Genomic DNA, 14663 nt, shown 5'->3' on the forward strand with positions numbered 1-14663 from the left:
CCTCTCCCTGTCTGCTCCTGCCCCCCAGAACATGCCCCTGCCTCCTATTGTCTGTGTCCATTGGTCATGCTCATATGCATGAATACAAGTCCTTTGGTTGATCTCTTCCCACCTCCCGCACCACCCACCTCCAGCCACCCCTGACTTCCCTCTGAGGTTTGACAGTCTGTTTGATACTTCTATATCTCTGGATCTATTTTTTCATCAGTTTATGTTATTCATTATATTCCACAAATGAGTGAGATAATGTGATATTTATCTTTCTCTGACTGGCTTATTTCACTTAGCATAATGCTCTCCAGTTCCATGCATGCTGTTGCAAATGGTAAGAATTCCTTCTTTTTTACCACAGCATAGTATTCCATTGTGTAGATGTACCACAGTTTTTTAATCCTCTCATCTGCTGATGGGCACTTAGGCTGTTTCCAAATCTTAACTATGGTGAATTGTGCTGCTATGATCATAGGGGTGCATATATCCTTCCTGATTGGTGTTTCTAGCTTCTTGGGATATATTCCTAGAAGTAGGATCACAGGGTCAAATGGGAGTTCCATTTCTTATTTTTTGAGGAAAATCCATACTATTTCCCACAGTGGCTGCACCAATCTGCTTTCCCACCAGTGGTGCAAAAGGGTTCCTTTTTCTCCGCATCCTTGTCAACACGTGTCCTTTGTTGATTTGTTGATGATAGCCATTCTGACAGGTGTGAGGTGGTACCGCATTGTCATTTTTATTTGCATCTCTCAGGTAATTAGTGACTTTGAGCATGTTTTCACATATCTCTTGGCTTTCCTTCTGTCTTCTTTCGAAAGTATCTATTTAGGTATGTTGCCCATTTTTTGATTGGGTTGTTTATCTTCCTTTTGTTAAGTTGTATGAGTTCCCTGTGAATGTTGGAGATTAAACCCTTATCAGTGATAACATTGGCAAATATGTTTTTCCATGCAGTGGGCTGTCTTGTTGTTTTGTTGATGGTTTCCTTTGCTGTGAAAAAACTTTTTATTTTGATGTAGTCCCATTTGGTTATTTTCTCTTTAGTTTCCATTGCCTTAGGAGCAATATCAGTGAAGAAATTGGTTCTGCATATGTCTGAGATTTTGCTGCCTGTGGATTCCTCTATTATTTTTATGGTTTCCAGTCTTTTGTTTAAGTCCTTTATCCATTTTGAGTTTATTTTTGTGTATGGTGTAAGTTGGTGGTCTAATTTCATTTTTTTGCATGTATCTGTCCAATTTTCCCAGCACCATTTATTGAAGAGACTGTTTCAACTCCATTGTATGTTCATGTCTCCTTTGTCAAATATTAATTGGGCATAGTGGTTTGAGTTGATTCCTGGATTCTCTATTCTATTCTATTCCATTGATCTATATGTCTGTTCTTGTGCCAGTAACAGGCTGTTTTAAGAACAGTGACTTTGTAATACAGCTTGATATCTGGTATTGAGATCCCACCTACTTTGTTCTTCTTTCTCAGGATTGCTGCAGCTATTCAGGGTCGTTTTTTATTCCAGATGAATTTTTGGAAAGTTCATTCTAGGTCTGTGAAATATGCCATTGGTATTTTAATGGGGATTGCATTGAATCTGTAGATTACTTTGGGTAGTATGGACATTTTGATGATGTTGAGTCTACTAATCCATGAACACAGTATGTTATGCCATCTGTTTATGTCTTCCTCTATCTCTTTTTTCAGTGTCCTGTAGTTTTTCACATATAGGTCTTTTACCTCTTTAGTTAAGTTTATTCCTAGGTATCTTAATTTTTTTTTTTTTGGTGCAATGGTAAATGTTGAACAGGAGTGGTGAGAGTGGGAATGTCTTGTTCCTGTTCTTAGGGGAAATGGTTTTAGATTTGGTCCATTGAATATGATGTTGGCTGTGGGTTTATCATATGTGGCTTTTATTATGTTGAAGTATGATCCTTCTATTTCCACCTTGCTGAGAGTTTTTATCAAGAAAGGGTGTTGGATTTTGTCAAATACTTTTTCTGCGTCAATTGATATGACTATGTGATTTTTATCTCTCAATTTGTTTATGTGATGTATCGTGTTTATTGATTTGTGGATATTGTACCATCCTTGCATCCTCTGAATAAATCCTACTTGGTCATGGTGTATGATCTTTCTGATGTACTGCTGGATCCGATTTGCTAAGATTTTGTTGAGGATTATTGCATCTATGTTCATGAGGGATATTGGTCTGTAATTCTCTTTCATTGTGTTGTATTTATCTGGTTTTGGTATTAGGGTAATGCTGGCTTCATAGAATGAGCCACTGTAATCAAAGCAACCTGTTACTGGCACAAGAACAGGCATATAGATCAATGAAACTGAACAGAGACTCCAGAAATCAACCCAAGCCCTTATGCTCATTTGATATTTGATAAAGGAGGCAAGAGCCTACAATGGAGTCAAGACAGTCTCTTCAAAAAATGGTGTTCGGAAAATTGGACAGATACATGCAAAAAAAAAAAAAAAAAGAAAGAAAGAAAGAAAATAGACCACCAACTTACACCATACACAAGAATAAACTCAAAATCAATAAAAGACATTAAATATAAGTCACAAATCCATAAAAATCCTAGAAGGAACCATAGGTAGCAAAATCTCAGACATCTCTAATAGTAATACATTTGCTGATACATTGATACATCTCTTAGGACAAGGGAAACTAAGGAGAAAATTAAAAAATGTGACCACATCAAGATAAAAGGCTTCTGCATAACTAAGGAAACCCTCAACAAAATGAAGAGGGAGCCCACTGCATGGGAAAACATATTTACTATTGATACATCTGATAGGGTGTTAATCTCCAAAATATATAAGGAATTCTTACAACTTAACCAAAGGAAGACAAACAATCCAAAAAAAAAATGGGTAAAAGACCTAAATAGACACTTCTCCAAAGTGGGCATACAGATGGCCAAGAGACATGTAAAAAATGCTCAAAATCACTAATAATCCAAGAGATGCACATTAAAATGACAATGAGGTATCAGGTCACACCTGTCAGAATGGCTACCATCAACAAATCAACAAATGGCAAGTGCTGGCGAGGAGGTGGAGAAAATGGAACCCTAATACACTGCTGGTGGGAATGCAAATTGGTGCACTCATTATGGAAAATAGTATGGAGTTCCCTCAAAAATTAAAAATGTAACTGACATTTGACCCAATGATCCCACTTCTAGGAATATATCCCAAGTAACCTAAAACAACAATCAGAATGTATGCACCCTTATGTTCATAGCAGCACAATTTAAAATAGCTAAGATTTGGAAACAGCCTAAGTGCCCATCAGCAGATGGATAAAAAGCTATGGCACATTTATCCCATGGAATACTATGCAGCTGTAAAAAAGAAAGATCTTTTACTCTTTGAGATAGCCTGGAGGGACCTGGTGAGTATTATGCTAAGCAAAGTAAGCCAGTCAGAGAAAGATAAGTATCACATGATCTCATTCTTGTGTGAAATCTACGTATCAAAATACATGGTGAGCAGAATAGATCCAGAGACATGGAAGCATAGAATGTCGAATCCCAGAGGGAAGGCAGAAGTGGGGAGTGGGGAGAGATTAACCGGGGATCTTGTATGCATATATGCATGGTCCATGGACACAGACAATAGTGTGGTGAAGGCTGGAGAGTGGTGGCTGTGGGGTGGGCGGGGTCAAGGGAAAAAAGAGGGGGCATCTGTAATAATTTCAACACTAAAGATAAATGTTAAAAAAAGAAAAATGATCTTTGAGCAACCTGTGGACAGAATTTGGGTGAGAGGTGAGCTTGGTGTTCACACAGTGCTTGTCACACAACAGGAGCTCAAAAAATTGCTGAGTGACGTTGGAACATGTGTTAGCCTGCTGACGTGATAGTCACTAGATTGTTTCCAAGTCTGCTCCCATGGGTTACTGATTCTGACTGCCAGCTTTCTCCTTGGCACATTGGGCTGATCAGTGAACTTGCAACTGAATGAAGATTATTTTAGGCTCATGTACACACACACAAAGCATTTTGATAAAATTGTCTTTTTACCTAACCTCTTCTATGCACATAGCTCAGGGTGTGTGTGTGTGTGTGTGTGTGTGTGTGTGTGTGTGTGCGCGCGCGCATGCTGCTTAAGGGTTTTTTGGGGAGGTGTATCAAAAACATATTGGTACCCATACAAGAAAGAAATTTGATTAACTTCCTGTGGGGCGCGGGTATAGTGTTTTGGCCAGGTTCAAGTCTCGGACTAATGAAAGGACAGGGTCCTCTCATTGACACGTGCAAGTCCTAGCTGGAGGGCAGGGCCCTCCCAGCACAATCATAGCCAACGGCTGTGGTTGTAAGCTTGAACCTATGGTCCAAACACGTGGCCCCACGTGCCTTGTGATAGAGTTCGGGTGCATGTAGTTGTGTGAGGTTGAAACTCAGGAGAATGCTGTAAACAATGTGATCACGCCCCTACTTTGCCTTGTGGCATCTGCTATAAAATAAAGACACAGCTTGTGGGCGCTGTCGTTGTCTCCTCATCAGGGAGGCAGCGTCCCACCGAGACCCAGCTATTATTCTCTTGTCTGTCTTTCCTTAATCCTTTCATCCCCCCACTTGGAATCACCCTTGGTCTTGCTGGCATGGCACAACTTTCTATAGTTGAAAACCAATTGTTCTGGCTTTAAGTAGGCATGGCTTACTGTATAAGAAATAGGTAATATATTGCATGCTTAAACCAAATTATTATGTAAAAGCCCTTTCTCATGCACATGCTCTTCTGTGTTAATGTACAAAAGATTCCAATCAATTACACATGACTAATTTATGAATTATACCAAATACAGGGTGTGGCAAAAATAGGTTTATAGTTGTTCATATGGAAAAATAATACAATAATTACTAAATACTAATTAAAAATATCCTCTGTTTTTTGTCTTTTTTGTACTCACAACTGTAAACCTAACTTGCCCCACCATGTCTGTAGGTGTTTATACATGCAGGCCCAGAGAAAAGCCCAACACTGGAAATCTACCTCCGTAAGCAGAGGGCAGGTAGTGATGGAAGAAAGAGGCTACCACTCTAGTGTAACAACTAACAGAGTTTATTAAGGTAAACTTACATATGGGGTCCATCGTGGGCAGCTGCAAGATGAAATGGATACTCTTCATGCCACTTTGAAGGTGCCAGAGAATTACATAGGGTAATGGTGGGAACAGTCATGGGTACTAGTATGTGAATGCTACCAGGTACGGGAATTGGCACGCTTGACCAGATCAGGACAATGGCCTTTCCAGGAGCCAGCACATAGCATGAGGCAGGAGAGGGGGGCGATGTACGTCCAAAGAAAACATTGATTACAGACAGTCCTCTGGAAAGATGTTTCAGATAGGCTTGATGGTAATTTTTCTTAGAGAGCACTTCAAGGTCAATTTAGAGTGCATAAGCCTTGTTGATTTTTCTGTTTTAAAAATGTCAAGTCAGTTACCGGGTCCTGAAGCTGCAGAGCCTGCCATCAGGATCCATCTGTGCTCTTTCTTCTTGGCCTCGGTAGGCACAACGTGGCCCATCTGGTTCTTAGGCGGGCACAGCGTTCAGAACATGATGCTATCTACCTGCAGAGGAGGTCCCGCACAGGAAAGGTGAGAAACACCAGGTTCAATAACCCATGCAGAGTGCCTTTGATTCTAGATCAGAAGTCTGGGAATTGGCTGCCTCTGGGCTGCCCACAGAAAGATTTGTCCACACAGTGTTTTCTTTTAAAACAAATTATCAGTATTTTACTACTGTGATATTTTATAATAAAATCTGCATTTCAGCCTCTCTATAAATATCAGAACTTCTAGTGACACTGGCTTTCCATTCCTATCTGACAAAAACAGCCTGTTTAGATGAGGGATATACCTGCTCTTTCCTTCCTTCCTTCCTTCCTTCCTTCCTTCCTTCCTTCCTTCCTTCCTTCCTTCCTTCCTTCCTTTTCTTTCTTTCTCTCTCTCTCTCTCTCTCTCTCTCTCTCTCTCTCTCTCTCTCTCTCTCTCTCTCTTTCTTTCTTCCCCACATTTCTCACCATTATTATCACTTAGTATCATTTTCTAATGATTGTGCCGCACTGTTGTGTTGTATTTCTCACACTCAGTCTGTTGTTGCTCATCTGTGTTCCCTGCTTGCATCTATAGGCATTTAAATTAGTAACTCCTAGTGTATTTTTTCTAGTTAGAAACATTTTATTTAAATGTTTAAATAATAACCCACATTTTCAAATCATAAGATGTTAATACATTCAACAAAAATTTATATTATCTGACTGAATGTGAATTTACAAAGTAATAATCCAAATAAATTTTGATTAGCTACATTTTACAAACATTACAAACCCCTTATAATAGTGTAAACAAAATAACTTTTCCCTAAAAGGTGAACTTGAGAACTTCAGTCCTCTCTTTCGGGACTTGCACGTCTTCGCAGACTTCCTGATGAGGAATAACCTCGTTTGGAGATGGAGATTTGGACCTTGATTAGCTGCTTCTTGGTCATGAAAGACACCTGGATTTGATCTTGACCTCCATGGTGATCTCAATCCTTTTATAGAACCAGACCTAGATCGTATGAGTGAAGGTGATCGTGATCTATGAAGAGACACAGATCTTGATCACTGAGGAGATGCTGATCTTGACTTTCTTCTCCTGCTCCTGCTTCGTGAGGGAGAGTACTGTCTACCTCTGGATTTGGAATGTGATCTAAACTGTGACCTGCTGCTGCTTCTTCACCAGCTATAGCAATGACGATCATAAGCATAATATCCTTTTTCTTTTCTTTTTTTTAAATAAATCTTTATTGTTCAGATTATTACAGCTGTTCCTCTTTTTTCTCCCCATAACTCCCCTCCACCCAGTTCCCACCCCACCCTCTGCCCTTACCCACCCCCACTGTCCTCATTCATAGGTACACGATTTTTGTCCAGTCTCTTCCCGCATCCCCCACACCTCTTCCCCCCCCCAAGAATTGTCAGTCCACTCCCTTTCTTTTTTTAAAAAAAATATATTTTATTGATTTTTTGCAGAGAGGAAGGGAGAGGGATAGAGAGTTAGAAACATCAATGAGAGAGAAACATCGATCAGCTGCCTCCTGCACACTCCCCACTGGGGATGTACCCGCAACCAAGGTACATGCCCTTGACCGGAATCGAAACTGGGACCCCTGAGTCCGCAGGCTGATGCTCTATCCACTGAGCCAAACCAGTTAGGGCAGTCCACTCTCTTTCTATGCCCCTGATTCTATTATATTCACCAGTTTACTCTGTTCATCAGATTTTTTATTCACTTGATTTTTAGATTCACTTGATAGATATGTAATTGTTGTTCATAATTTTTATCTTTACTTTTTTTCTTCTTCTTCCTCTTCTTAAAGAATACTTTTCAGCATTTCATATAATGCTGGTTTGGTGGTGATGAACTCCTTTAGCTTTTTCTTACCTGTGAAGCTTTTTATCTGACCTTCAATTCTGAATGATAGCTTTGCTGGATAAAGTAATCTTGGTTGTAGGCTCTTGCTATTCATCACTTTGAATATTTCTTGCCACTCCTTTCTGGCCTGCAAAGTTTCTATTGAGAAATCAGCTGTCAATCGTATGGGTACTCCCTTGTAGGTAATTGGCTTTTTTTCTCTTGCTGCTTTTAAGATTTTCTCTTTGTCTTTTGCCCTTGGCATTTTAATTATGATGTGTCTTGGTGTGGCCCACTTTGAATTCCTTTTGTTTGGGGTTCTCTGCGCTTCCTGGACTTGTAAGTCTATTTCTTTCACAAGATAGGGGAAGTTTTCTGTCATTATTTCTTCAAATAGGTTTTCAATATCTTGCTCTCTCACTTCTTCTGGCACCCCTATAATTCGAACGTTGGGACGTTTGAAGTTGTCCCAGAGGCTCCATACACTATCTTGATATTTTTGGATTCTTTTTTCTTTTTGCTTTTCTAGTTGGGTGTTTTTTACTTTTTCATATTTCAAATCTTTGACTTGATTCTTGGGATCCTCTTGTCTGCTGTTGGATCTCTGTATATTATTCTTTATTTCAGTAAGTGTATGCTTAATTTCTAGTTGGTCCTTTTTCATATACTCGAGGGTCTCACTAGATTTATCAGTGGTTTCTAGAAAATTCTTGAAAAACCTTATAACCGTGGTTTTGAACTCTATATCCAGTAGTTTGCTTTCCTCCATTTCTGTCATTTGTGATCTGTTTCTTTGTCTCTACATTTTGGCTGCTTCCCTGTGTTGATAGAGTGGTTTTGTGTGCTAGGTGTCCTATAGGGCCCAGTAGCTCAGCCTCCCCAATTACCTGAGGTGGACACTCTTGGTGCACCCCTTTGTGGGCTGTGTGCACAGTCTTGTTGTAGTTAAGCCTTAATTGTTGTTGGTATCACTGGGAGGAATTGACCTCCAGGCCAGTTGTCTGTGAGAATCAGCTGTGTCTGCAGTGGGAGAACTTCTGTGCTGAAGACACCCTTATGGGGCAAGACTTGCTTCAGTGGGGCTTTGGTGCTCACTGAGTCTGCCCCCTGAGTGTGTCCCTTATGGATCTGAGGAGTTGTAATCTGGATGGTCCCACTCTGGCCACTAGGTACACGGGCTCTTGGATCTCTAAGGAAGTGCTAATTTACCCTCTGCCTGAGGCTACCCAACAGGAGCTACGGAGATATCTGCAGTTTCCTCTTCCTTGTTTGGGGTTTGGAGGTGCTCAGATGAGGCCCAGCTGTGAAGCAATGCAAGCTGCTGAGGGGCCTTGAGCCTTCTTTGGAATGTTCTGGTTCTCTCTGACCCAGTTGCAGTTTGTTAGGTAATTTTAGATCTCAAAGGGCCAGCCCATTCATATGCAAAAGCTTCTGCTCACAACTTGGGTGGGGCAGGGTCTCAGGGAATCAACAGGGTGGAGCAAACAGCTATGGCTGATCCTCAGCCCTGCCCTAATAGACCCCTGCGGATCTCAGTGTCCCGCGATAATCACTGCAAGCACCTCTGAGAAAGCTGCCCTCGAGTTCTGCCCGCTGCCAGACAGTCCAGTTTCTCCCCGCATGAGCCTGGGTCCCTAGAGACTTGCCCGGAACTGGAGTCAGAGCCGTCGGGAGCTTGTGCCTCCCTCCCATTTGCAAAAGACACCAGCATCCTCCGTTGCCAGCCCTTTCTGCGCATGCTCGAGCCTCTGTACCTCTGCACTTTACTTCCGCACCTCCTGAGTCTCAGTATGCTTTTCTCTTTCCTTCTAGTTGTAGAATTTCCACTCAGCCAGCCTTCCTGTGGTTCTGGGTGATGTCTGTTTTGTCTTTAGTTGTAGTTTTGAAGTGGTTGTGTGAGGCAGCAATTTCAGGTGTTTACCTATGTCGCCATCTTGGTTTCTCCATAATATCCTTTTTCACCACATTCACAGCATCTACCATTTGGATCAAAGGGACATCAGGCAGGTGGTCTATCAAAATGAGATCTCTGAGGCATTCCTATTGATAGTTCAACCCTTATTCAGGAACTTTAAGTCACCTTGCCATCCAGGCCTCAAACTGAATCTTCTGCATCTCTAGTGTCTTCAAATTCCACATAGACAAATCCTGGAGGATTTCTTGCAATCCACACAATTCTTAAGGGACCATAATAACTGAAAACCCTTTATAACTCTCCTTTGCCAGCACCAGTTCCCTTGGTTTTTCTCCATATCACCAGAAGTGCGACGTGATGACTGGCCTGTGAGCTCGGCTCCTTCAACTCCGCAGTGCCCAGGGTGCGAGTAGTACAAAAAAGCTGCAAAGACCTATTATACCAATGGTCCCAATGGCACTACCCTGTTCTAGTGTATTTTATTTTAAAACCCTGATTTGGCTTTAATTGGCTTGCTTTAAGCTAACAGGAACTAAGTCACCATCCTGTAGACTTTACATTCAACCTAGAAAAAGGCACACATATTCATTTACTCAGTCAACACTTCTTTAGTACTTGCTGTGTTCAAGGCATTGTGCTGGATGTTGGGATACAATTATTCAAAACAATTCCATTTCCTGCCCCATGACTTTACAGTTCAATTGTAACATCATTATTATAATTATATGATAATCACAGTTCAACTCATTATAAAATTGATGAATAGTTGCTATGCAAAGTAAATGGTTGCTGTGGGAAAGTGGAAGAGGAAACAGTAATTTACATAAAACAGGTAAGGAAACTTTCCCAAATATAACATGCTCCCTGACCTTGGAATGAGTAGATAATGTGATATTCTGAAATATACCTATAGTACAGAACTAGGAAATGTCACACAAGAATTACCTGGGAATCTTGTTTTCTGAAATTAGGATTCAACTCTGAACCTGGAATAAACATGAGTCAACCATTATTTTATGATTCTGAAGTCATCTCATGATGTCACTGGGTCTTCAGGGGGATCAGCCTTCACTGTACTATTTCGTGTCATTGAAAAAGTCCCTTAATCTCTCTGGGCCTCATCATCCACTCTTGTAAATGATCATTAAGGTCCCTTCAGTCTGAAAGTCCTATGACCTTTGAATGAAAGGGCTAAAGATGCATGACAAAGGGTGTACAGCAGTTGCAGATATCATATGACATGCCTTATGGACACCAAAGTATCCTTGAGGAATGGGTAAGTTTGGCAAGGTGGTATTTTAAACTCTAGGTCTTAAAGGAATTTGAGGATTTATTTTAATGGAGAGAAGTAAAGAGTGTCCTAGGTTGGAGATGAGCAATAAGGGTAAAGATACAAAATATAAGCCATAATAATAAAGGAACAGGAAAATCATAGAGCACCAACTTATGGGTGTGGCACCAGAGAAGAGCAAAAATAAAAAAGCTCAGATCAAGTGAGGTCTGGAAGTTGAAGGAATTAGATCCTAGGGTAGAGGATTTAGTCTTGATCCAATCACAATGATTGAAGTGATGCTTTAAGAAGATTATTTGGACAATTTTGTAAACTAGGCTACTGCTTTCCCACCACCTAACCCTAAACATCATTGACTGATAATCATCAAAGCCACCCACCTAGCCTCCTGAGTTCCTGTGCAACAAAGGCCTGGAACCCTTTGGGTCTTAAAGGAAATTATCATAACCTAAATCTATTGAACTATGATAAATAAGCTGTGGTTAAATTAAAATTTTGAACCCAAATGGTCTCACAGATAAATATATATTTTTAAAAGCCAATGGCTGAAAATTTTTCAATCTACAGTCTGAGTTGATCCCAGGTAATGTTCTATTGTCAGCACTTTCCTCTCCCTTCTTGGCTAATAAAATACAAGGATCTGTTGACTCAGTTAAAAGAAGAAAGAAAAAGTAGAGTTCATTGATTTTCAGTCTCTGACTTATAATATGATCTACCTGGTTATCTGTAAATAGCAGGTGGAGTGTCATTTTCCTGGATTATTTGGTTCAAAAAGTTTGAGATTGAATTTTCTAAAGTCTCTCACCTCTTTTAAAAATTAAAAATGAGCCAGGCTGGTGTGCCTCAGTGGTTGAGCATTGACTTATGAACCAGGAGGTCACAGTTTGATTCCTGATCAGGGCACATGTCCAAGTTGCAGGCTCAATCCCCAATAGGTGGCATGTATGAGGCAGCCAACCAATGATTCTCTCTCATCATTGATATTTCTATCTCTCTCTCCCTCTCCCTTCCTCTCTGCAATCAATAAAAATATTTTTTTAAAAGTTAAAAATGAAAAAGGGAACAATAATCTGCTATGTTAGCCCAGTAGAATTGGGGCGATAAGTACCAATAAGATGATTTCCAAGCTAAGTTTATTTAAAACACAAGGATAAAATCAACCACCTGCCAGGATCCCTGGTTAAATCACCAAGCGTCCCAACAGCACTAACCTGAACTATCAGGGCCCTCATAGCATCTTCAGAAGCAATTTTTAAAAATTATTTATATCTTCTAAATTTGAACATCATTAGCTCAATAGGATGCCAGCCATAAGAAGCAAATTCTAAACTCAATTCAGAAAATACTTGGAAAAATATTTAGGGTCAGTCATCTGTATTAATGCCCTCATTTTGAGGAATTCCTTTAAGCTTTCTTTGTTAACTTTAAGGATGAAGTGAATGCCTTCTAAGCTTTGTACATAGCCCAGAAAATAATTTATGACAACATCTCAAAGCAAAGGAAAAAGTAAGTAACCTTATGGTCCCAAAGAACTTGTAGATATTTTTGGTGGGGAAATAAAAGATAAATGATAGGAAACCTATATCTGAATTATTTGTACCTATTGTTTTGACACTTTGAAAATATTTATGATGTGGGTGGTACATTCATAACTTATCAGTTTTCAAGTTTCTCTCAGCAGAACTGCTCTGTGCTGCTTGAAAATGGAAGCACACAGCATTAAAGCATTGAAGGCTCTGTGCTTAACTGGATTTCACCCATCAATCACAAGTATGCTTGTTTGCTACAGGGATGGGTTAAGCATTTGGTGCTCCACACAAGCTGAACATCCTATATAATAAAAGAGAAACATGCAAATTAGCCATCCCTCTGCTACGCTCAAGCCATGCTCACAAGCCAATCAGAGTGACTACGCAAATTAACCCAACAGAGATGGTGGTTAATTTGCATATGCAGGTGTCAGGCACCCCAGGAGGCGACCACTGCCAGCACGGGAGGCGAGGCCTGCTGCACCAAGCCAAGCCCACGGGCTCCCAGGACCTTCGCTGGCCCAGGGAGGCGAGGCCACCTGTGCCTAGCCATGCCTGCGGGCTCTTGGGACCTTGCTGGCAGAGAGAGGGAGGTTGGAGGACTTAGCAGAGCAGGAGACCGCTGGACATAGAACAGAGCAAGAGAGAGAGAGTGGCTTGGAGGACACGGCTCCCTCTGTCACCCCAGCTTCCTCATCACAGCTGTGGAAACTGACAACAGGGAGGAGGAAGTCCCATCCCCACAGAATCAGCCAGAATCAGCCATTGGTCAGACAGCTCGCAGCGGCCTGATGGCCAGGACTTTCATTCACCTGCATCTCAGACCATGACAGTAGAGAGGTGGGACTATGTCTAAAGAACAACTATTGATACAACGTAGCTCTGCAGCGGAAAGATGCCTGCGTTATCTACAGAAAGTGTCTGCAGAGCAGCGTGCGTCTGATCTTGAAAGAAGGCGGCACATGCCACAGGATGTATCTGAACACCAGCTACTGGAAAAACGTCGCTCTGATGCCAAAAAACACCGGCGTTATCGACAGAAAATGTCTAAAGACCAACATGTCTTTGAAGTTGAAAGAAGGCCGTCGCGACGATAGAATATGTCTAGAGAACAGTCATCAACAAGTACTACGAATACTGGTAGGAACTGCCTTCTCAGCGAAAATGGAATACATGACAATGCAATCCTCGAACATAGTTGTGGTGGAATGACTGTTCCATGTGAATTTTGCCTATCACTAAATTTTTCTGATGAAAAAAATCTGATGCGAAATTTACTCAATGTTGTAGCAAAGGGAAAGTCTGTCCAAATGATATACATTTTCCAGATTACCCAGTATATTTAAAAAGATTAATGACAAATGAAGACTCTTTTTTTTTATTTTAAAAATATATTTTATTGATTTTTTACAGAGAGGAAGAGAGAGGGACAGAGAGTTAGAAACATCGATGAGAGAGATCGATCAGCTGCCTCCTGCACACCGCCCCCCCACTGGGGATGTGCCCGCAACCCAGGTACATGCCCTTGACCGGAATCGAACCTGGGACCATTGAGTCCGCAGGCCGACGCTCTATCCACTGAGCCAAACCGGTTCAGCGACAAATGAAAATTCTGACAGTAAAAATTTCATGGAAAATATTCATTCCATAAATAGTTCTTTTGTTTTTGCTTCCATGGGTGCAAATATTGCATCACCATCAGGATATGGGCCATATTGTTTTAGAATACACGGACAAGTTTATCACCATACTGGAACTTTACATCCTTTGGATGGTGTTTCTCGGAAGTTTGCTCAACTATATATTTTGGATACAGCCAAAGCTACAAGTAAAAGATTAGCAATGCCAGAAAACCAGGGCTACTCTGAAAGACTCATGATCAACATCAACAACCTCAGAAAGACTCATGATCAACATTAACAACCTCATGCATGAAATAAGTGAATTAACAAAATCATACAAGATGCTACAAGAGATAGAAAAGGAAACCCAATCTGAAGCAGCAGCAAAAGGTATTGCTCCCACAGAAGTAACAATGGGGATTAAATATGAGCATAACAGTGACCCAGGTAGATATAGTTCTCCCCATGTAACTGAGGTTGCTGTCATATTCAGAAACGAAGATGGAGAACCTCCTTTTGAAAAGGACTTGCTCATTCATTGTAAACCAGATCCCAATAATCCAAATGCCACTAAAATGAAACAAATCAATACCCTGTTTCCTACATTAGATGCAATGACATATTCTATTCTTTTTCCACATGGTGAAAAAGGCTGGGGAACAGATATTGCATTAAGACTCAGAGACAACAGTGTAATCGACAATAATACTAGACAAAATGTAAGGACACAAGTCACACAAATGCAGTATTATGGATTTCATCTCTCTGTGTGGGACAGGTTCAATCCTATTTTAAATGCAGGAAAATTAACTCAACAGTTTCTCATGGATTCATATTCAAAAATGGAGGCCAATCGGATAAATTTCATCAAAGCAAACCAATCTAAGTTTAGAGTTGA

The 14663-nt window shown here is 40.7% G+C and overlaps 1 pseudogene; it reads right to left on the minus strand.

The window, feature by feature from the left end:
- Window positions 1-6395: 6395 nt before the first annotated feature.
- Window positions 6396-11846, minus strand: LOC132226640 (serine/arginine-rich splicing factor 7-like; annotated as a pseudogene).
- Window positions 11847-14663: the final 2817 nt, after the last annotated feature.

This window comes from Myotis daubentonii, chromosome 2 (genome assembly GCF_963259705.1).
Source record: "Myotis daubentonii chromosome 2, mMyoDau2.1, whole genome shotgun sequence".
In the NCBI taxonomy this organism is placed as follows: Eukaryota; Metazoa; Chordata; class Mammalia; order Chiroptera; family Vespertilionidae; genus Myotis; species Myotis daubentonii.